We start from the raw sequence: 22494 nt of genomic DNA on the forward strand, positions 1-22494 counted from the left end.
GAGCCCATACTTATAACAGAATTGGGCGAACCTCAAGAATCGATTTCCTCATGCTCAATTTTAATCTGTGGACTTTCCACCAAGATATGGAGGTCATTGTATCCAGTGACAGTGATCACAACCCACTTTCTACTCTGATCACTAGTCCATGGCAAGATGGGACCTTTGCTAGCTCAGACCGCAAGTGGAAAACCTCCCGTGAAATCGTTCCCTCTAACTGTAGTAGGCGCTTGAAGTGGGCAAGAGTCTCGGCGGACGAGGAGAAGCTATTACAAGCTGGGTCTATCCTGCTAGAGGCTGATTCCAGGCTCGATGCATTGATCCCTACGGATGGAAGGACCTTGCCTCTGTTTGTAAAGACCATGGAGGCTCTGAGTGATCTGTTTGTTATCTCCCAGCAGAGCACCAAGGCGGTCCGTAATGGTGCTCACTCGTCCAGAACAAAGTGGTACTCTTCGAAATGCCGGGAAGCGAAGGGGGCTCTTATCTCGGCAGTAAAAAATAATGAGCCTGATAAAGTAAGGGCTGCAAGGAAGACTTACAAAAGAGTTGTGACCGAAGCAAAAGAAGCACACGATCTAAACTTCTGGCGGGACTTGGCCGAAGCAAGCAAAAAGAAAAACGCCAAGGAGTTTTGGGATCTGCTGAGAGCCAGGGAAAAGCCTATTGATCAGCAAATAACCTGCAACATCTCCGGTGCTGTATGGTTGGAACATTTCTCCAAGCTGTATTCCATCCCACTGGGGGTTTATGATCACATCCCGGCTCCTTTGCCTCGCCCTACATTAATCCCCATGTGCAGTGGCGGCCCTTTTTCTAGACTGGAGGTAGAAAATGCAATTAAGGGCATTGTTTCCAACAAAGCTGCTGGCCCTGACGGGATCCCGGGCGATCTGTTAAAAGCCTACCCGGCGTGGTGGAGCAGACTGATCACTTCCCTTTTAAATGAGGCCATGCTAGGAGGCTCTTTCCCTGACTCCTGGAGGGGTGCGGAAGTGGTCCCAATTTTTAAGAAAGGCTCCAGAGACGACCCGGCGAATTATCGCCCCATCAGCCTGCTGGACTCAACCCAAAAAGTGGCGGGAAAAGTTGTCCTAACTAGGATATTGCAGTGGGCAGAAGAAAACCAGATACTGTCCAACCTCCAAGCAGGTTTCAGAAAGGGGACTGGCACTATTGAGCAGACATTTCGCCTCCTTATTCTTTATTGGAAAGTGGTGGTGTTGGGGGGGGGGAGTTTGTATTTGGTCTTTATTGATCTACGCACGGCGTTTGATCTGGTCCCACGAGCTTCACTGTGGAATGTTCTTAATGAGTTAGGCTTACCACCCTACCTGTTAGCCCTCCTGATAAAATTCCACGATAGCAATTTTGCCCAAATTAGATGGGGTTCACAGGGCGAAAAAACATCTCGCATTCCGGTGAACAGGGGCGTCCGCCAGGGCTGCGTGCTTGCCCCCACTCTGTTTTCTCTCTATGTTAACGGAGTGGTGGAGCATCTCTTACAAGATCCATCCGATGCGCCGACCCTGGCGGGGAAGAAAATTCCAACGCTCCTGTTCGCGGACGACACCCTTCTAATTTCTAAGACTCCAGTGGGTATCCAAAAATTGCTATCCAGCTTCAAGTCCTTTTGTGATGACAAAGGTCTGGCCATAAATATAGCAAAGACCAAATTCCTTGTCCTCAACCCCCCTAAAAAAACAGTTGTAACCCCTGTTCTAGACTCTGTTCATTTAGAGAGAGTCAAGGAATTCGACTACCTGGGTATACGGTTATCCGATTCTATGAGCTGGAGGTCACACCATCAGAAGGTGTTTCTTGCTCACAAGAGGGTAGCTGGAGCCTTGCTCAAACAACAGCGAGCTTCCCCATTGAAACCCATCGGGGCAGTTCTAGATATCTACAGGGCAAGGGTCGTAAGCGCGGCATTATACGGCGCGGAACTGTGGGGCTCACAGAAAATTGATACCTTGGCCTCCCTTGACAATAATTTTCATAAAGATCTCTTGAGGCTGCCCCACAGTACTCCTACAATCCCCATTTTGCTTGATGCGGGTTCCCGCCCAATATGTGACCAAGCAAAACTACGCCCGCTATTACTATGGTCTAGAATCTGGAATGTCCCTGAACTTCACAGTTATGCAGAGGCCCTGGAAGATCTTATGTCCCTCACAGGATGCCACAAGATCACTTGGCTTAGAGATGTTAAATCCCTTCTCCACAAATTGGGGCTAGGAGATGCATGGGATAGTAAAACATCGCCCTCAAAACAAGTTATAAAAAAAGCCTTCTGGTCGTGGGTTGACAATGAAAGAATGTGCAATTCCAATCATTGTAAATCTGTCGCCCAGTTCTTGTTAATTAAAGAACTCCCTTTCAGGGAACCCTATCTGGACTCCATCCACAACTCTGGAGACAGAGCATTGTACATAAAATTCAGGTTAGGTGTACTCCCTCTTTGCCAATTTACTTCATCCTGGAAACCGCCTCTACAAACTGTTCCATATTGTCCCTTCTGCGAAATGAGGGTTGAATCTGTTGCACATTTATTGTTTGAATGTAACACCTACGTTGCACCTAGGAAGTTGTGGTTGAGACCATTATGTAGGAGCCTGGGAACAAGATCGCATTTAGAAGCCCTGCGCATATTGTGCACTGATGCAAGACCCTTCTTTGCCTGCTGTTTGGCAAAATTCTTAGGCTGGGCCTGGCGCCTAAGAACTGCAAAAAAACTGTTGATACAGTAGTATGCTTTCCACCTCCTCTTGTTCCCTGCTTAAAAATTCCAATTGACTTTTTAGACTGTTTTTACACCATATATTGTGAAAATGTTGTTACTGTATTGTATGTGCTAAACATTGCTTTTTATTGTTGTGAAATGCAGCTTTTATGATATGTTTTTATATCGAAATAAAGCTTATCTATCTATCTATCTATGTGACAATGAAAATATTGTAAGGGACAACCTACTGAAATGTTAATTTTATTTTAAAATTTTGCGGGAACAAATATGATTGGTTTAAGAGACATATATGAGTCTGTATTGACAGGATATCTGTGCCATTGAATTTTGGTTGCAGTGATAGAAGCATTATTCAGAGTTCCACAAACGAATATCTGTTTTGTGACTGTCACTGTTCTACATCGTACAAAGCATTGGTAAAGGTAAGTCTGTAACTGTTTTGTCATGTACCGTATAATGTGGTTTAGCCACAATAATTGGTTCATTTACCTCACAGTCTCTGAGTAACCTCATTTTTGACTGTGATAATGTCTTGTATTTTTAAAACTATTTTTCCATTTCGTTTCATCACTCTTTAACAACATTATTTGTTTGCAATTATTAGTTTAAACATTTTGAATAATACATTTCAATAAGGTAAATGGTCTTCAGTCATGTTCTTATGTAATCTTTTACTATTAGTTTTTTTAATTCACTTTCAGTCAGAGACGAACCTGGAACGAAATTTTTGGGGGGGGGGGGCAAATGAAAAAAATGTTATTAGGTGTACATGAATGTTTAATTAGTAGGCAGAGTAAAGCTGCAAGGGCTTTTAGAAGGGGTAAAATAACTGCAAGGCCTAATTAACATTCAAATGGATGTTTACAGAGATGTGAAATGTTCAGGTGCGGCGGTGTGTGTATCTAGAATATATATGTTACCTTGGGCTGCCACACCAGACGGGAGGGGGGTGGGGGCCTGAAGTCCTGTTAATTTAATGGAGGTTGCGCGCCTTTTCTTCACATTCTTTCAAGTGTAAATTATAGCTTTGTATATAAGTTTGGTGAACAGCAAAAAATGGAATATAAAATATGTTTAATATAGACAGTAATTATTTGTGTGATTTTGAAGCGTTTACATATAATGAGAGAAGTTGGTTTTGAGATGAAAAAATGGTATTAGCAGAGACATAGATAATGCAGATAGAGAGAGAAATGGTACATTACATGTGATAGCGTCGTCAAAAAGTGCTAATGCTTAAGGTATTCCTAAACTTTCTGTCATGCGACAAAATTACAGTGTGGTTTGTGGCCGCGGGCTGCACTGGTGGGTGTGGGGTGAGAGGGGGAGGTGGTCGAGTAAAATAAAATGAAAAGTTGTGACCATGAGGTTGTACACAGGTTCGTGTAGTACACATGTGAAACCGTCGTCAAAAAGTGCTAATGCTTAAGGTATTCATAAACTTTCTGTCAGACGACAAAATTACAGTGTGGTTTGTGGCCGCGGGCCGCACTGGTGGGGGTGAGGTGAGAGGGGGAGGGGTGGAGTAAAATAAAATAAAATTTGTGATTATGAGGTTGTACACAGGTTCGTGCAGTACATGCCTTCATACATTGAGGTAGCAGACCGAGTATACAAATATCTCTCTCCCTCCTGCCGTTTGACTCCATCTTAATCTCATTCCTGCTTTCCGTCTCCGTTGCCCTGTGTTATCTTACTGTGTGTGTGTCTGTTTGTGTCTGCCTTCAGTCCGGGCTGAGGAAGTTTGCTGTGGAGGCACACACAGATAGTCGCATCAAAGTACTTGGCAGGTTTTCAAAAAAATATTTATATAATTGAGATGCTTTTTTGAAGCGCTAGTGAATGTCTACTTTCACAATTACTGCTCGGTTGGCTCCCCAGAGCAGAGGGTATGTCGTATTTGACCCGCTAAGAAAGGCTTGACGTACCGTCATAGGCCTGCGGGTTCTAGTATGAGTAAGTCAGGTCGACAAAAGAAAACATGAAGTTAGTACAGCTGAGGTTACATGGAATACATGAATACTCTTTTAGTATACAATTATTTCAGTTGAGAATATGGATTAAAAGAGATTATAGAGAGAGATTAAAAGAGAGAACATGTATATTTGAAATGTTTATTCAGAAATGCACTGTTTTCAAGGCAAGTTTCTTATCTAATACGAGTACAGATATTGTAAGAAACAAAGTAATCGGTATAGTCACTAGTACATAGAATACAAACGGTATAGTTGATGTAAAATGAATACGGTTTAGCAAAATGTATTCTACACCGTTCTGAGGAAGTATATTACATTTTATTAAATCTAAGAAGGTGTCTTGACTTTAAGTTTAGCAACGATACATGAAAATGCTAGTGGTTAGACATCAGCTCATTAACAATCAGCTCTCTGCATGCGAAACACTATCAACTTTGAGTTATGCTATTGTGTAAGGGAAAAAAAAAGGCGCCAAAAACGAAAAGTTGGCTGGAGGTGCATGTATGTAATCTGTTGGAACATTCGCAAATTAGTGTTGAGAAGAACTACTGTATTGACATATCTTTTGAAGGTTTCAGTACTCCATCTGAAATACAGCACGAAAAGTAATGGAAATATTAGTGAAAGAACATATTTTTCTCGTATGCATTAAAAATATTTCAGTACATGGAAAACTAAAGCAGCAGAGGTGTGTGAGGCGCAAATAAGCAGTTGAAAGGAGAAATGGCGTTTACACTTATAAAAAACTCATGCTACCGTTACACATTAATCAGGGCACATGTAGTATATATTACCCTGTTTTGCTCCGAGTACGTTTGAAATAAGATAAGATAAGATATGCAACTGAATTGTTGACATTAGAGTTCAATAAAAAGTTAAGTTCGAAATCGAGTAGCTGAGGAAAAAAAATTTTGTCCACATAAAACACGAAAATCTGACCAGCAGGAAATTATAATGTCCACTGTTAGTAAAGCCAATAGGTCTGTTGATGTGAAAAAAAATCCAAGAAAACGTGAAAAAGATAGGGAGGCAAAACAAAATGTAGACGTCAATGGCTTGTATAAGAGTCATCCAACAACTGTGTAGGCGAAATAAGCAGCTACCGCTTCTAAAAGGAAGTCACTGTTATCATCCGAAAACATGTCAGCCATCCAATTGAAAAGAGGAAAAGAACATACACGGTCTTTAATTACCGGAGCCTTTAGTACCATCAGAGGACAACTCGGTGACTTTTCTATGTAGCTGTGTGCCAAAAAATCTTGCGCCGCTGCGAATATATTCCAATGACCCAGAACTCCTTGTATCGCTGCAAAGGCCATAATCCCTCCGTTGGAACAAAGCTGTTCATGATCAATTAACGGATTCATGAGATGATTGTAATTCACTTCAGGAGATACCAAGTTGCAGAGACATAAGTCCAGAGCCCACATGAAATCACAGCTCAGGCAATGAAATACAGGCTGCACACAGGTGAAATAGGAAAATCGAAATGATAATCGATATGATGCACTCAAAGTCGAGAGTGGTAGGATGCCGTAGTACTCAAGCATCCTCTGGCGAAATAGTTCTAAGTGCTCCGGCTCGTTTGCGAAGACAGGAGGGACATCCATTTTGTAATAAACAAAATAGGAACACAAAAGTCGCAGCACTAGTAGTAGAACAGGAAGTCCTGAAACATAGGTCGGCGACTATGGAGTGAAGAGTAGCAGAATGACTTCAAATAATTTCTGGCAGACAAGTCACTAAACCATTGCTTAGTACTTATAAAAAAAATAGGGCTGCCTTGAATTGGAGGATGCGTTAAAAATTAAGGGAGTCACCTCATCAAATTGTAAAGGAAGGTCACTATTTTATAAGGAATGCACTTCTCTGTGAATATTAGCTAAGTGAAAGAGATATGTTTGCGAACAGATGGTAGGGTAACTTGTTTTTGTGACAATAAGGCTGTTGTTCATGTCTTGTGATTCAAGGCCGGAATTTGCGGCCAGATGGAAACATCAAGGTTCCCATGCAGGGGTAGATAAACTACATTCTTACAGGGAAGCATATGCAGAGTGACTATTACCGCATAAGCTTTGCCGTTTAAAAAGTCATAGTAATTTTTATTACATGAAAAAAAAAATAACCACTGTTGAAGAATAAGGAAAAAGTCGGCATTATAGCAGGCACTGGTGTATCTTTGAAAAGACATGCAACATTATAGCGGTTCTACTTAAATAAGTCATGTAATTGAAAGTGCCTGCATGTGAACGACTAATTACATGTTTGAGTACACTCATTTCTATAAAGATTTAGGGGCAGATTAACATGCTCCGTGCGGCAGTTTTGCTTCACTTGTCCCATGTTAAAAGGGGGGTGGGGGCCTGAAGTCCTGTTAATTTAATGGAGGTTGCGCGCCTTTTCTTCACATTCTTTCAAGTGTAAATTATAGCTTTGTATATAAGTTTGGTGAACAGCAAAAAATGGAATATAAAATATGTTTAATATAGACAGTAATTATTTGTGTGATTTTGAAGCGTTTACATATAATGAGAGAAGTTGGTTTTGAGATGAAAAAATGGTATTAGCAGAGACATAGATAATGCAGATAGAGAGAGAAATGGTACATTACATGTGATAGCGTCGTCAAAAAGTGCTAATGCTTAAGGTATTCCTAAACTTTCTGTCATGCGACAAAATTACAGTGTGGTTTGTGGCCGCGGGCTGCACTGGTGGGTGTGGGGTGAGAGGGGGAGGTGGTCGAGTAAAATAAAATGAAAAGTTGTGACCATGAGGTTGTACACAGGTTCGTGTAGTACACATGTGAAACCGTCGTCAAAAAGTGCTAATGCTTAAGGTATTCATAAACTTTCTGTCAGACGACAAAATTACAGTGTGGTTTGTGGCCGCGGGCCGCACTGGTGGGGGTGAGGTGAGAGGGGGAGGGGTGGAGTAAAATAAAATAAAATTTGTGATTATGAGGTTGTACACAGGTTCGTGCAGTACATGCCTTCATACATTGAGGTAGCAGACCGAGTATACAAATATCTCTCTCCCTCCTGCCGTTTGACTCCATCTTAATCTCATTCCTGCTTTCCGTCTCCGTTGCCCTGTGTTATCTTACTGTGTGTGTGTCTGTTTGTGTCTGCCTTCAGTCCGGGCTGAGGAAGTTTGCTGTGGAGGCACACACAGATAGTCGCATCAAAGTACTTGGCAGGTTTTCAAAAAAATATTTATATAATTGAGATGCTTTTTTGAAGCGCTAGTGAATGTCTACTTTCACAATTACTGCTCGGTTGGCTCCCCAGAGCAGAGGGTATGTCGTATTTGACCCGCTAAGAAAGGCTTGACGTACCGTCATAGGCCTGAGGGTTCTAGTATGAGTAAGTCAGGTCGACAAAAGAAAACATGAAGTTAGTACAGCTGAGGTTACGTGGAATACATGAATACTCTTTTAGTATACAATTATTTCAGTTGAGAATATGGATTAAAAGAGATTATAGAGAGAGATTAAAAGAGAGAACATGTATATTTGAAATGTTTATTCAGAAATGCACTGTTTTCAAGGCAAGTTTCTTATCTAATACGAGTACAGATATTGTAAGAAACAAAGTAATCGGTATAGTCACTAGTACATAGAATACAAACGGTATAGTTGATGTAAAATGAATACGGTTTAGCAAAATGTATTCTACACCGTTCTGAGGAAGTATATTACATTTTATTAAATCTAAGAAGGTGTCTTGACTTTAAGTTTAGCAACGATACATGAAAATGCTAGTGGTTAGACATCAGCTCATTAACAATCAGCTCTCTGCATGCGAAGCACTATCAACTTTGAGTTATGCTATTGTGTAAGGGAAAAAAAAGGCGCCAAAAACGAAAAGTTGGCTGGAGGTGCATGTATGTAATCTGTTGGAACATTCGCAAATTAGTGTTGAGAAGAACTACTGTATTGACATATCTTTTGAAGGTTTCAGTACTCCATCTGAAATACAGCACAAAAAGTAATGGAAATATTAGTGAAAGAACATATTTTTCTCGTATGCATTAAAAATATTTCAGTACATGGAAAACTAAAGCAGCAGAGGTGTGTGAGGCGCAAATAAGCAGTTGAAAGGAGAAATGGCGTTTACACTTATAAAAAACTCATGCTACCGTTACACATTAATCAGGGCACATGTAGTATATATTACCCTGTTTTGCTCCGAGTACGTTTGAAATAAGATAAGATAAGATATGCAACTGAATTGTTGACATTAGAGTTCAATAAAAAGTTAAGTTCGAAATCGAGTAGCTGAGGAAAAAATATTTTGTCCACATAAAACACGAAAATCTGACCAGCAGGAAATTATAATGTCCACTGTTAGTAAAGCCAATAGGTCTGTTGATGTGAAAAAAAATCCAAGAAAACGTGAAAAAGATAGGGAGGCAAAACAAAATGTAGACGTCAATGGCTTGTATAAGAGTCATCCAACAACTGTGTAGGCGAAATAAGCAGCTACCGCTTCTAAAAGGAAGTCACTGTTATCATCCGAAAACATGTCAGCCATCCAATTGAAAAGAGGAAAAGAACATACACGGTCTTTAATTACCGGAGCCTTTAGTACCATCAGAGGACAACTCGGTGACTTTTCTATGTAGCTGTGTGCCAAAAAATCTTGCGCCGCTGCGAATATATTCCAATGACCCAGAACTCCTTGTATCGCTGCAAAGGCCATAATCCCTCCGTTGGAACAAAGCTGTTCATGATCAATTAACGGATTCATGAGATGATTGTAATTCACTTCAGGAGATACCAAGTTGCAGAGACATAAGTCCAGAGCCCACATGAAATCACAGCTCAGGCAATGAAATACAGGCTGCACACAGGTGAAATAGGAAAATCGAAATGATAATCGATATGATGCACTCAAAGTCGAGAGTGGTAGGATGCCGTAGTACTCAAGCATCCTCTGGCGAAATAGTTCTAAGTGCTCCGGCTCGTTTGCGAAGACAGGAGGGACATCCATTTTGTAATAAACAAAATAGGAACACAAAAGTCGCAGCACTAGTAGTAGAACAGGAAGTCCTGAAACATAGGTCGGCGACTATGGAGTGAAGAGTAGCAGAATGACTTCAAATAATTTCTGGCAGACAAGTCACTAAACCATTGCTTAGTACTTATAAAAAAAATAGGGCTGCCTTGAATTGGAGGATGCGTTGAAAATTAAGGGAGTCACCTCATCAAATTGTAAAGGAAGGTCACTATTTTATAAGGAATGCACTTCTCTGTGAATATTAGCTAAGTGAAAGAGATATGTTTGCGAACAGATGGTAGGGTAACTTGTTTTTGTGACAATAAGGCTGTTGTTCATGTCTTGTGATTCAAGGCCGGAATTCGCGGCCAGATGGAAACATCAAGGTTCCCATGCAGGGGTAGATAAACTACATTCTTACAGGGAAGCATATGCAGAGTGACTATTACCGCATAAGCTTTGCCGTTTAAAAAGTCATAGTAATTTTTATTACATGAAAAAAAAAAATAACCACTGTTGAAGAATAAGGAAAAAGTCGGCATTATAGCAGGCACTGGTGTATCTTTGAAAAGACATGCAACATTATAGCGGTTCTACTTAAATAAGTCATGTAATTGAAAGTGCCTGCATGTGAACGACTAATTACATGTTTGAGTACACTCATTTCTATAAAGATTTAGGGGCAGATTAACATGCTCCGTGCGGCAGTTTTGCTTCACTTGTCCCATGTTAAAAGTGATGCTAAAGTGGCGTAAGGGGATTGTAAATCTGCCCGACATTTATTTGCCGTCTCAAAGGTATTTGTAAGTGAAAGGGAGCGACTTGGTTTTATGACTGTAGGAGGTACTGAGCCACTAGTATCTATTTATGTGAAGAAATTTATAGAATTTGAACACTGAAAAAACGCGAAAGGTAGACTAATTAATTTGTGCATTAGCCATGTTGCAGTTGCGGCTTCGGATACGAAAAAGGGAAAAGTGTTTAGGCGTTGAATGTGGAACATTGAAAAAAAACGTGTGTCATGGAAAGCAAACGTGGTTTGACAATGAAATGTAAAGGTTTAAAGCAGGGGTCTCCAAACCGGTCCTGGAGGGCTAGATCCATGCCAGATTTTAAAAATTACTACATGTATTTCAATGGGGATATAAAAAAAACTGGCATGGATTCGGACCTCCAGGACCGGTTTGGAGACCCCTGGTTTAAAGAGAGAGGAGAAAATTAAGATAGTTTCAGGGCTTTAAGTTGGCCGGGTCTGTTCGAGTTTCAGCACAGGCAGTTTCTTAAAGGTAGGCTTGCTGTCTATTGGGCTGCACTGTTGAGGCCTGGCGTAGGCAGACTTTTTAGTTAACTTGTGCAGCTATTAATCTGTGTCAAAGGTATTAGTACTTAGTTGCTGTAGGTATGATGTTACGTGTTGTACCATACCTACATGTAAAAATTTAGAGGGCAAAATTTACAGTGTGGTTTGTGGCCGAGAGCTGCAATGGTGGGTGAGAGTTCAGAGGGGAAAGTGTTGGGGCTTAAGGGAAACAAAGAGTTGTGAGTTAAAATTATGCAGAAGTTCCTGTAACAGATACGTTCTTGCAGTAAGTTAGTGGAGTCAGTATACATATATCTGTGTTGCTGTTTTCGTTTTCTCAACATACTGTTTTTGTGCTGCTTACTTCATATATTTTAGTGTGTCTGGCTCGCCCTCTGTATCTCTGTCTACTGTGCAGTTTTTCTCCATGTTGCCTATCCTTTGATGTTTACCGTTCCTGTCTCTCATACATTTTCTCTCTATGCAGTTGTTGTTCTCCCTCACATGGGCATTTAATTATGAAGGCCTTGCGCCGGTGGTGCGTCACTTTTAACATGGGAAAAAGTGACGTATCTGTGTCGCAAGGCTTTCAAAAATGAGAAGCTTTGTGTCCTATTCTTTTTGTTTTTCTTGCTCTCTCTGTCTTGGTTGTGCTTTTCACTATATTTATTCATTTCTGTGATTGTTTTATTTTCTGGCCTAAAAGCACTCTTACCTTCACTGTCCCTTGTGATATCTCTCTTCTTCTCGTGCTCCTTTTGTATGTTTCTCTGTGTCGTGTTCTCAGTCTTCCTCCAACATTGTCTGTATGGTGGTGTATATCTCTTTTCTTCTTATTCACTCTTCTTCTCTCCATCTTTCTCTGTCTTCTGCTTTGTTTCTCCATCTCTGTGTTGCTTCTGCTCTCTCTCACCCTATTGTAGTGTTTGCCTGCTGTCCTCTCTGTCTCTGTACCTCCTGTTTTTTGTCTTCTTTGTTCTCTGTCTGTTATTTCTACTCTGTGACTCCGTCTGCATGGTCATCTTTTTCTTTATTGTACCTTCCCTTTCTTTCTTGACTTTTCAGTGGTGGTGTTATTTTTTTGTCTATCTATGTGTGCTTTGAATGCTAGTCTGTCTCTGTATGTTCCTCTTCCTGCTACTGTCTCTCTCTTTCCTGTAGTCTGTATCTCTCCTGTCCGGTATCTATTTCATACTCTATATTTGATATTTTATTTCATATTTATTTATGTCATGTGTTCAATAAACAATTATTGAACTTAGTTAGGCATTAGGATATCTAATGGTAGAGAATCTTCGGAAATTTATCTGTTAGGCTTGTTCTTTGCTACAATGGCTCTATGTTGTGTAATAAATATGTCTATAATATGTTAATTACATTTTATTATTTCTCTTTTTTATAGTGTTTGGTGCTGAAAAGCAACAACCTGCCTTCCATATCACAGAATTACAGGAATTATATTCTTTTTTTCAGGTGAGTTGGTATTTTTGAAAGGCAATTTTTTTGGGTGCACATTAAAATAATAAACAAGATTTCTTAAAATATTTTCAAAGTTTCGGTTTGGAGCATGATTTTATCTTCTATTTTTGCCATGTCTGTATCTGCTTGTACTAGATATGTATTTTGAGATATTTTTCCACTGACAGTTGATATTAACTTTTTATGGGCCTGGTGCATGTCTTCTTTCTGATGGAGTTCTGGTTTATCTATCATTTAACTATAATTCTTTGCAGTTTCCATGGAATAATTCTTGCTAAGTGGTCATTATTTTTGAAACTCATGCTGTATTATCTTTGGCAGTCTTTTTTCTTCCTTTACAGAGGGGTATTATGATATGGCTCTTGGTGTGATGGGCATCTTTCCTGCATATCTGTGACTGTACTATCTGTATGCACTGTTTTACATATATTTGCAGAGCTTTATTATGATGTGGTTCTTCATGGTTAGCATGAAATTTTGTACATGCAATGAAATTCACATGCTGAGTATGCTGTTGCACAAAAAAGCAACTGTCTCTGTGGGAAGTAGTAATCTGTTAAGTGAATGTTATGGTTTGTACAATGTGAGCCTCCCCTTCAGACTGTATATAGTTTGAATAGCACTTTGTAGTGGCGAACTCAGAAAATGGATCCCTAAAAATTAATTATAAAGTTTATCAATAGTTGTGATATCTAGAAAATCTAAAAACAAATTTTACAGTAAAATGTCTTATACAGCAGTAATTATTTCATGCAAAAAAAGGAACAGTGTTAATGTCTAGGGTTATAGTGTCAATTTGTTTTCAAAACAAGAGGAAGGTGCTATCTTAATATAGGTAGTTAATGAGTTAAAAAGTATAAAAATATATGTAGTTTAAAAATTAGTAAAGGTACTTTTAAGTTATATATTTAAGAAAAAGATATAATTTAGACTTTATATTTTTTTAAAAGGATACAGAAGAACGAAAACTAATAGAGATGGAGAATTATTCTGAACAAAAAGAAATTCATTTTGAAATTATTAATGATCTGATGGAGGACTTATTAGAAGCAGTGTTTGAGGAGGAAAAAAACAATGAAAATGAGTACTTTATGGACATTTCATTGGACAGTGCTTATTTAGAGATGGTGGAAGGGGAAGAGGAGTGTTTGGAGGATGAGGACTATGAATTGGAAGAAGTACCTGATGACATTATGCTTCAAGTTCTTTTAGATTATGAACTTTTAAATGAATAAAATTATTTTTGATAGTAAAGTATTCTTGAAGACAGTTTTCTTGTCCTATTCGTCGTTGATCTGCTTTATGAGAGTGACAAGACATGTTCTCATGAAGTGTATAAGAGATTATAGTAAAAAAGATTAAAGCACTAGGATGACCAACAGTTCTTGAAAAACAGTGTACTGTTGGTATGCTTTAAAAAATAGAATCAGAAAATACGTCTATAATGTTAACACAGCTATGGAGTGTCATACATTTAGAACCAACATTCACTACAGGATTTCCTACTCTGTTCAGAGACTGTTTCTTTGTCTTTATTCTACTTAGAAAATGAATCTGTGGTTTTAATTTGTATGTTATATGCTAGTAGCCAACTATAATATTTGTTATGTTTGTGTTTTACAGATTGTCATTTTCATCACAAACATAAATTAGTATGCCGACCAGAAGTGAAAAAAGAAAGCTCTATAAACGGACATACCATTTGAAGAGGAAAGAAATACAAGAATTATCAAAACAACAAAGGACGGATAAAAAGAAGAGTGCTCCTGGTAAGAAAACCAAAGCTTTTTTAAGAAGATTATGTCAAAGGAAAACTATTAACGATAACGTTCAAAAGGAAAAACAGTATGTAGAAGGACAAATGGAACAAAACATAAAAATGTTTCTGGAATCAGCAGAGAGGAAAATATATACAGCAAAACTCGTACGAATCAGTTTACGGAAATCAGGAAGCGTATGATTTATAAAACAGTAGTTTCGAATTTATTAAAAAAGGAGAAAGTTTGTAAAAGAAGATCTGCTTTTTATAAGAAGAAAGAACATATAGAGGGTGTTGTTCAGCGCGCGTTTGAGACAAAAAGAAAATTATTTATTTTAGTACTTAATAGAATAAATACACTAAATAAGGCAATCCGAGTTTTAAAAGCTAAAAGTAAATGGAAGAGACATATAAATAGAAGTAATTTTTGTAAAGTGTTTTCTGGGAAGTGGATACATACTTCAACTTCTGAGCCATTTTTTAATGAAGAGAGTTACTTTCAAAGTAACAATTTGTTGCATGCAGTTGACACCAGTGGTCGAGCATATGAGGTGAAGGATGGTTGTGCAATTGAGAAAGAGAAAATTGTGGTTAGAAATGCAGAAGAGGTGATGGCTGGAGACGTTTTAGAGGGATGTCCTAATGTTCCTGTTTACAGTTGTAATTGTAGTAGCATTTGTAGTGTACGACAGGATTCAATTGATTTCTTTCGCAATTTCTTACGTAAGTACACTAAGGAAAGTCTTTAAAAAAAATTGTAATGTTGCAAGAATTAGATCATTGCAGAGTGCAAGAAAAAATAGGTCTGCAAGGCCATTCTCTGGCTTGTCTTTCTAAAATATGCCAGAGTGTGTTTCATCACTTCAGGATGTTAGCAGTACATCATACCAAAATGAGAAAATTAGTGAGAAAGTTGTATTATGCAAAAAGTCCAGCACTTAAACTTAAACAGTTAAATAGTGCTCTTTTGCATGGATGTGAATTAGATGTTAAGAAGATTTGTGGAGAAATTGAGGTAAGTTATTTTGGTCCAGAGGAAGATAATGCAGAAACTGATATAATTATAGAAGGAAATGTGTTAGAAAATGTTGGAAATTTTAATATTGAAAATTTTGAACAGGAAATAACAAAGTTTAAGGTCATTGAAGGTGAGAAACCACATTTTCCTTGTGTGTGTTGTCGACGCATTCATTACAAAAGTCAAACTAGGTAAGTTGATTTATATTTAAAAAGTGAAGATGAAAGTAATAGTCAATGGAAAGATTTCACAACTTATTTGTTGATGGAAAACTATTTTGATTTGGGTTTTGAGCAACGTATTTGTAAATATTGTTATAATAAATTAAATGAAAATAGAATGCCTGCTTGAGCTGTCCATAATAATCTTGAGTTGATAAATATTCCATCGGAACTGATGGATTTAAATACTTATGAGACTATTCTGATTCAATGTGTACATCCTTTTCAGGCTATTGTTCGTATGGAGCCTAAGACTGGCAAATTAAATCCTTCAGATTTACAAAGAGGATTAAAGGGTAGAGTTGTATATTTGCCACTTGATTTAAAAAAAATATGGAAACAATTGGTGTTGAAAATGTAGAAGAGGAACCTCCAGTTATTCTAGTTAATGGTGTACCTACAAAGAGTAAGAAAATCTGGCAAGATTTAGTGGATGTTAGAAAAGTCAAAAAGGCAATGTTGTATTTAGTCAAAAATAATAAGTACTATAAAGATGTATACGAAGAAGAAGAAGAAGTAAGTGAAGAAGAGGACAATGATTTGTCTATTGGACAAATTGAGAAAGTTGACTTATCCAGAAGTGAAGAAATGTATGAGCATTACAGTGTTCATCCACTGCATTCCAAAGAAGCAATAGGGAATGCTATTGAATTATTTCAGATGAAAAAAGCAAAAGGAAATCCTATTAGTGTATGGGAAGAAAGTTTGGAAGGTCGTTGTTTCCCACAGTTATTCCCTACAGGTGAAGGTACATGATATGATGATCGACCTATGCAGATTCCTGCATCTGAGTACCGGACAACAAGGTTATATGCAGAAGATCCAAGGTTTCACCAATGCATTCCATATTTGTTTAATCTTCTGTTTGAGAGTGACTTATCTGGTCTTTCTTATGCAGTAAACCATATCCTAAAAAGTGGAGTGAATCTGCAAAATATTTCAGCAAAGGAATTTATGGATAAAGTGCAACAGAAAGATAGTGTTTTGGATTCACACCTAATTAATTTTTTGTCAGCGTGGTACTAATGAGTATTGGTACCGTCATCATGGAGATTTGAAGAGCATGCTTAGAAACTTAGGAGCACCTACATGGTTTTTAACTCTAAGCTGTGCAGAGTATGCTTGGGAATATTTACTTGAATTTCTTCGGGAGGCGAATGCAAACATAGAAAATATAAACTACAAGACACCTGGAGAACTGTGTTCGTTAGATCCGGTTAATGTTTGCAGATATTTTAATCATAGATTTGAAGCTATGATGTCTTTTATTACAAACAAGAAAAATCCGCCTCTTGGTGAAGTACTGTATTTCTTTTGGAGAAAAGAATATCAAGCAAGAGGTGCTCCTCATATTCATATGCTGTTATGGATCAAGGATGCTCCTAAATTTGGAACAGACTCGGATGAGACTGTACTGTCTTTTATTGAACAGTATGCCACTTGTGACATACCTAATAGTACAACTGATAAGGACTTAAGAGGAAAAGTGTTACGCTTTCAAAGTCATCGTTGTAGAAAATATTATCGGCGAAAATTCAAATCAAAGAGTAAATTCTACACCAAATGTCGTTTTGGATTTGCATGACCGGTACTTTCAAAAGGAAGAGTCAACAATTTGATGTCATCTGTGCGACATAACATCACAAGAAGGTCACCTAAAAATACGTACAATTTAAGAAGAGGTGAGGAATCCAAATATATAAATGACTATAACCCAGTCATTTTGTCCATGTGGAATGCTAACATGGACATACAATATGTTGCAGACAACTCTATTGCTGTGGCTCGATATGTAACGTCTTACATCACGAAATCTGAAAAGACCGAACTGAATGAGATGCGGGAAGACATTTCTCATGAAAAGAGCCTAAGCAAGAAATTGTATACGTACAGTTTGAAGATGTTGTCTCATCGAGAAATTGAAGCATATGAATGTTGTGATCGGTTATCATCAGCAAGTCTTTATGCAAAATCAAGGACTATCCTCTGGGTGAGTTTAGGTCTTGCAGAAACACGAAACCGCGTTCTGAAACCTGTGCAAGAAATTGAATATTTAGCCCAGAAAGAACCAAACAGTACAGACATTCTGAAAACAAATATGTTGGATACATACTATCCAAATAGAAGTACTCTGCTTGAAAATATTTGTCTGTATGAAATACTTCAAAACTACACTTTTAAAAGGAATATTACAGAGAATATTGATAAAGGTGTACACGCTGTAATTGGACATGAAGGATGTCTGGTGAAACAAAGAAAAGGACACTTGATTAATCATCGAAAACTGAGTTGCGATACACCTGACAAAAGAGAATTTTACTATTTAGCTCTTTTGCATCTCTTTAAACCATGGCGTACAGAAGAGGAACTACTTGGTGACTTTGATAGTTATGAAGATTCATTCAACGCTTCTAAAAGTAGTATTGAATGTCCTGTTTTTAGTAATTATCTCCAAATGTTGAATGATGAAATAGAGCAAGAAGCAACAATTGCAGCGGAGATTGCTAGAGACAGTTCACAAGGTAGTCAAAGTTCGGCTTCATTAAGTCAAGATCCACTGGGACAACCAATTATCCAAAATGAAGCAGCCACTGCCATGGATGAGGTGGAAAGAGCAATGCAGCAAGGTCAAGAGGAAGTAATAAACTTAGAAGAATTAAAGAAGCAATTTAATCTTGAGTAAAGACAGATATATGATGAAGTGACAGAGCACATTGAGCATGGCTTTCGTCATGAGAAAAAAGATTGCTCATGTATGTCATTTGAACCTATTCGACTATATATAAGTGGAGAAGCTGGAACTGGTAAAAGTTTCCTAATTATAGGAATTACTACATATCTACAGCAAAGAACTCAGTCAACACTGTCTTGTGTTGTTACTGCTCCAGCTGGAATGGCAGCACATAATATTAAAGGTATTACTTTACATAGTTTACTGATGCTGCCAGTTGAACATGAAAATAAATTACAATATCACAAGCTATCTGGAGAAGCTTGTTTTGAAGGTTCTAGAGTCCTTAAAAAAATGAAACTTCTTATTAATGATGAGGTAAGCATGGTATCCAATTTAATGCTTGCTTTTGTGCATTTAAGAATGCAACAGATACTTAAGACAGAGTATGATGTGTTATTTGGAGGTAAACATGTCATAGTTTTTGGAGATCTACTGCAGCTAACTCCTGTGAAAGGACAACCTGTATTTGAAACTGTTACGCATGAAGAGACCAGAAAGTGCCTGGGCAGTATTGGAAATGTTAATATATGGTCATATTTCAAATATACTGAACTGATTCAAAATATGCGACAGGCAAAGGATACTAAATATGGAAATATTCTTCAAGATATAAGGATTGGAAAACTAACTGAAGATGCGAAAGACGCTCTACGAACACGATTACTTTCCAAGCTGTTTCCTAATGAAGATAATGTACCTGAGAAAATATATAGTAAAGAGGTAGCAGATAAGTCAGTCATATGCTTGATGCCAACTCTCAAAAAATCTTCGGTTTTTAATGAGAAAATGTTGAATTTAGAAAATCAAGAAATTAAGAAACTGGAAGCTAAAGATAGAATAGAGCATGAAGGTAGTACTATTGTTTTGTCTGAAAAGTTGAAGTTAAAATTGGATTCTCTTCAGAAATCTATATCTAAAACTGCTGGCTTAGAGAAAAATCTGTATGTATGTTTAAATTGTCGGATAATTTTACGGAGAAATTTACATGTAGAAAGAGGATTGGTAAAGGGAGCAATGGGTAATGTTGTTGGTTTTGTCAATTACTCAAATAGAGATGAGATTGAATTTTTAAGAATACAATTTGATGGAATTGAGGAAGTTCAACAAATTAGTCACTGTTCAACTCGTTTTTTGCTTGTGAAAGACTTATATGTCCGTCGGAAGCAATTTCCAATTTGTTTGGCATATGCAGTGACTATTCACAAATCTCAAGGTTTAAGTGTAGATTGTGCTTTGGTAAATATTGGAAGCACTGTATTCAAAGAGGGTATGGCGTATGTTGCTTTATCTCGAGTTAGAACTTTATGTGGACTTTTATCTAATTGATTTTGATGAGACAAAGATTAGTGCAGATTTAAATTGTGTGAAGGAGTATAATAGGTTAAGAAGAGAATATGCTCCAAGTTTACCTCAATATCCTTTAATTGAAAGGTGTATGGTTGGTCAGAAAAGGAGAAATGAGGAAAAATGTACAGAAGTAGTCGAGAAACGAAGAAAAAAAGATGTAGCTGTCATTGGTAGGCGTAAGACAAAGGTTAGTATTCAAGAGATTGTTGGATTTAAGTTTGAAAACAGGTCTGGTGTCAACTGCTATGCAAATGTAGTAGTTAATGTTGTTTTTTTTCTAAAAAATGTTAAGCAACAGATTGTACAAAATCGGGAGCAAACATTTTGTTGTTCATTAAATTCTGTATTTGAAAAATGTAGCAGTGGTGATAGTGAAGTAGCAAGTGTTTCAGAACTAAGGAATGTTTTAGACATATGTGCAGGACTAAATAAATTTTCTCAGAATATTCAGCAAGATTGTCAGGAATTTATTATGTATATGTTTACAGTTTTGGAAGATGAAGGTGTAGATGTTGATAGTCTTTTTGACCTTTCTTATAAATGGGAACATAAGTGTGATAATTGTTCATTTTCAAGTACTACTGATATACACAATGAAAGATGTATATATTTAACATTACCAGACTGTAAAGAAGTGTCTTTTAATAAACTAGTTAAAGATGCACATCAGAACATGGTCTGTTCTCAATGTAAGTCTGAAATGTTATCAACTTTATTTATCCACAGAAATGGACAATATGTAATTTTAATGTTTCAACGATGCAGAGCTGATGGGAGTAAATTGTCAACTTTAATTAAAAATGTTGTGGCTTCTCAAGTATCTATTTCTAGAAGAACATTTGTAACTGTAGCCATAATTTTTCATGAAGGGCCTTCAACATCATCAGGACATTACACAGCTTATTTGAAGTGTCCAACAGGCTGGACGCTTTGCAATGATAGTCAATTGATTTTTAAGAAACGTTTGCCTTTTGACTTAACTAACTCTTATCTGCTATTTTTGCAACCCAAATTTCAGTAAAATGACTTGGTGTAGGAAGATTAATACTGTAAAGATATGAAACTCTGTTGTTTAGAAATATCATGTGACTGAGGGTGTGCAAATCTAGAAATGAAATTTGTATTTGGCATAGTGATAGTATCAGGTACAAGTTTACCTAATGTTTGATGGTACAAAACACGTTACAATTTTTAACTGGAAAGGTTCAGAAAAGAATAGATAAGACTAAGATTAAGAAATTTCAGAAAATAACTACTTAACTCATACTATTTGGCCACGCGGAAAAATATGAGACAAGAAAATGAGTACTTCAGATAATTATATTAGAACATATATGGACAGAAGTTTTTTGAGAGGTATTTAAAAGGTAACGAGTTAACTTATACTATTTGGCCACGCGGAAAGGTATGAGAGAAGAAAATGTGTACTTAAGATAGATTTTTAAAGAAGATACTTGCACGGGGCTTTGTTGAGACGTATTTAAAAATAAGTGGTATAGTTTAATTAGTTTGTAACTGTGGAAGATGTACTGTGCTTACTCAAGAAAATTGTGAATTAGAGAAAAACATTTAAGACATGTTTTTTTCAGGTATTTATATTATGTATGGAGATCTTGTATGGGTTTTTTAAACACAATCATTTTGATTGTGTTTTTTTCCCCGCTGTTACATGATGATTAATATTGAAATCACTGTTTATAGTGAAAATCAATGTATTCTGAGGACAGCAAAAATAAACCATGTAATATGTTGTTTAAGTTATTTTGTTACATTGGATTTAGAAATATGTATTATAACAGATTTTTTTACTGTCTTCCACAGATATTACATTTATAAGGTAAGTACAACCTATAACATCCGAGAGTTTTGTCTGCCTCTCTCTTATCCTTATTGTTTTCATCTCCTTCCTTTCTCAGTACTGTTTAGTCACGCTTATTCCGTTTAACTCATTCACATTTTGCGTTGTTTAATTTTTTCTCCTGTTTCTGTAACATCTTTTCTGTCACTATTTTATTCAGTCTATCTATCTCTTCAGTTTGTTTCTACTGTCGTCTCATGGTGACTCACCTTTATTGACCTTGCATCACCTTTGTTTCTAGAATCTTAATTCATTTGTCTTACTGTATCTAATATTTGTTCCCTTACTCTGCTTTCATTAATTATGCTCAATTCTTAAACTCAAATGTAAAGGGCCTCATTTATCAAAGACTTGCGCCACCGATGCACCAATTTTTCCCATGTTAAAAGTGACGCATGGGCGGCGCAAGGCCTTCATAAATAAGGCCCATACTTTACTTCTCTTACCCTACTTTATTTCTATTTATATGTGTCTTGCAGTGCTTGTCTATTTGTACTCCGTTTACCTTCTGTTACTCACCCTTTTTCATTCTGTTTCTCTTACTGTTTTTCCTTTATTTTATTTATCTTCTTAAGATATTCCTGTACTCTTACTGTGTTTCTTTAAGAGACTGTTTACTTCGTGTACTATCACTGATCATACTTTTATTTTCTCTCTCACTTTACTTTCGTTTAGACACTCATTCCTTCAGTGCTATTATCTCTTTCAATTAATTATGTTACTTATTGATTTATATACTAGACATTCTGTCTCTGTCTCTCTCTCTCCCTTAGTCTTTTTTTCTTTTACTTTCTGTTTCATTCACTCCTACTTTTTTTTGTTTTATGAAATGTACATTATAATCTTATTTTTACTTTTCTTCCACAGATACTATGTTTTTAAAAGAAATTTACTTTTACGTTGTTACTATTTCTTAGGTAAGTATAAAAAATAAAGAAACTTTTCCATCACTGTGTCATTTCTTTGTCTATCCTGGTTATACCAGTGTCATGTTTTATATAAGCACTGCCACACAGGATTGGGTGCATTGTCATAAGGAGTGCCTTAAAAGTGATTTAA

General features: G+C 37.1%; 1 protein-coding gene across 4 annotated transcripts in view; it reads right to left on the bottom strand.

Moving 5' to 3' along the window:
- The window catches only part of LOC147692521 (cytochrome P450 2B19-like), a 467523-nt gene that overhangs the window by 169236 nt on the left and 275793 nt on the right, over positions 1 to 22494 (bottom strand). The window lies entirely within an intron of this gene.

This window comes from Lissotriton vulgaris, chromosome 9 (genome assembly GCF_964263255.1).
Source record: "Lissotriton vulgaris chromosome 9, aLisVul1.2, whole genome shotgun sequence".
Lineage (NCBI taxonomy): Eukaryota > Metazoa > Chordata > Amphibia > Caudata > Salamandridae > Lissotriton > Lissotriton vulgaris.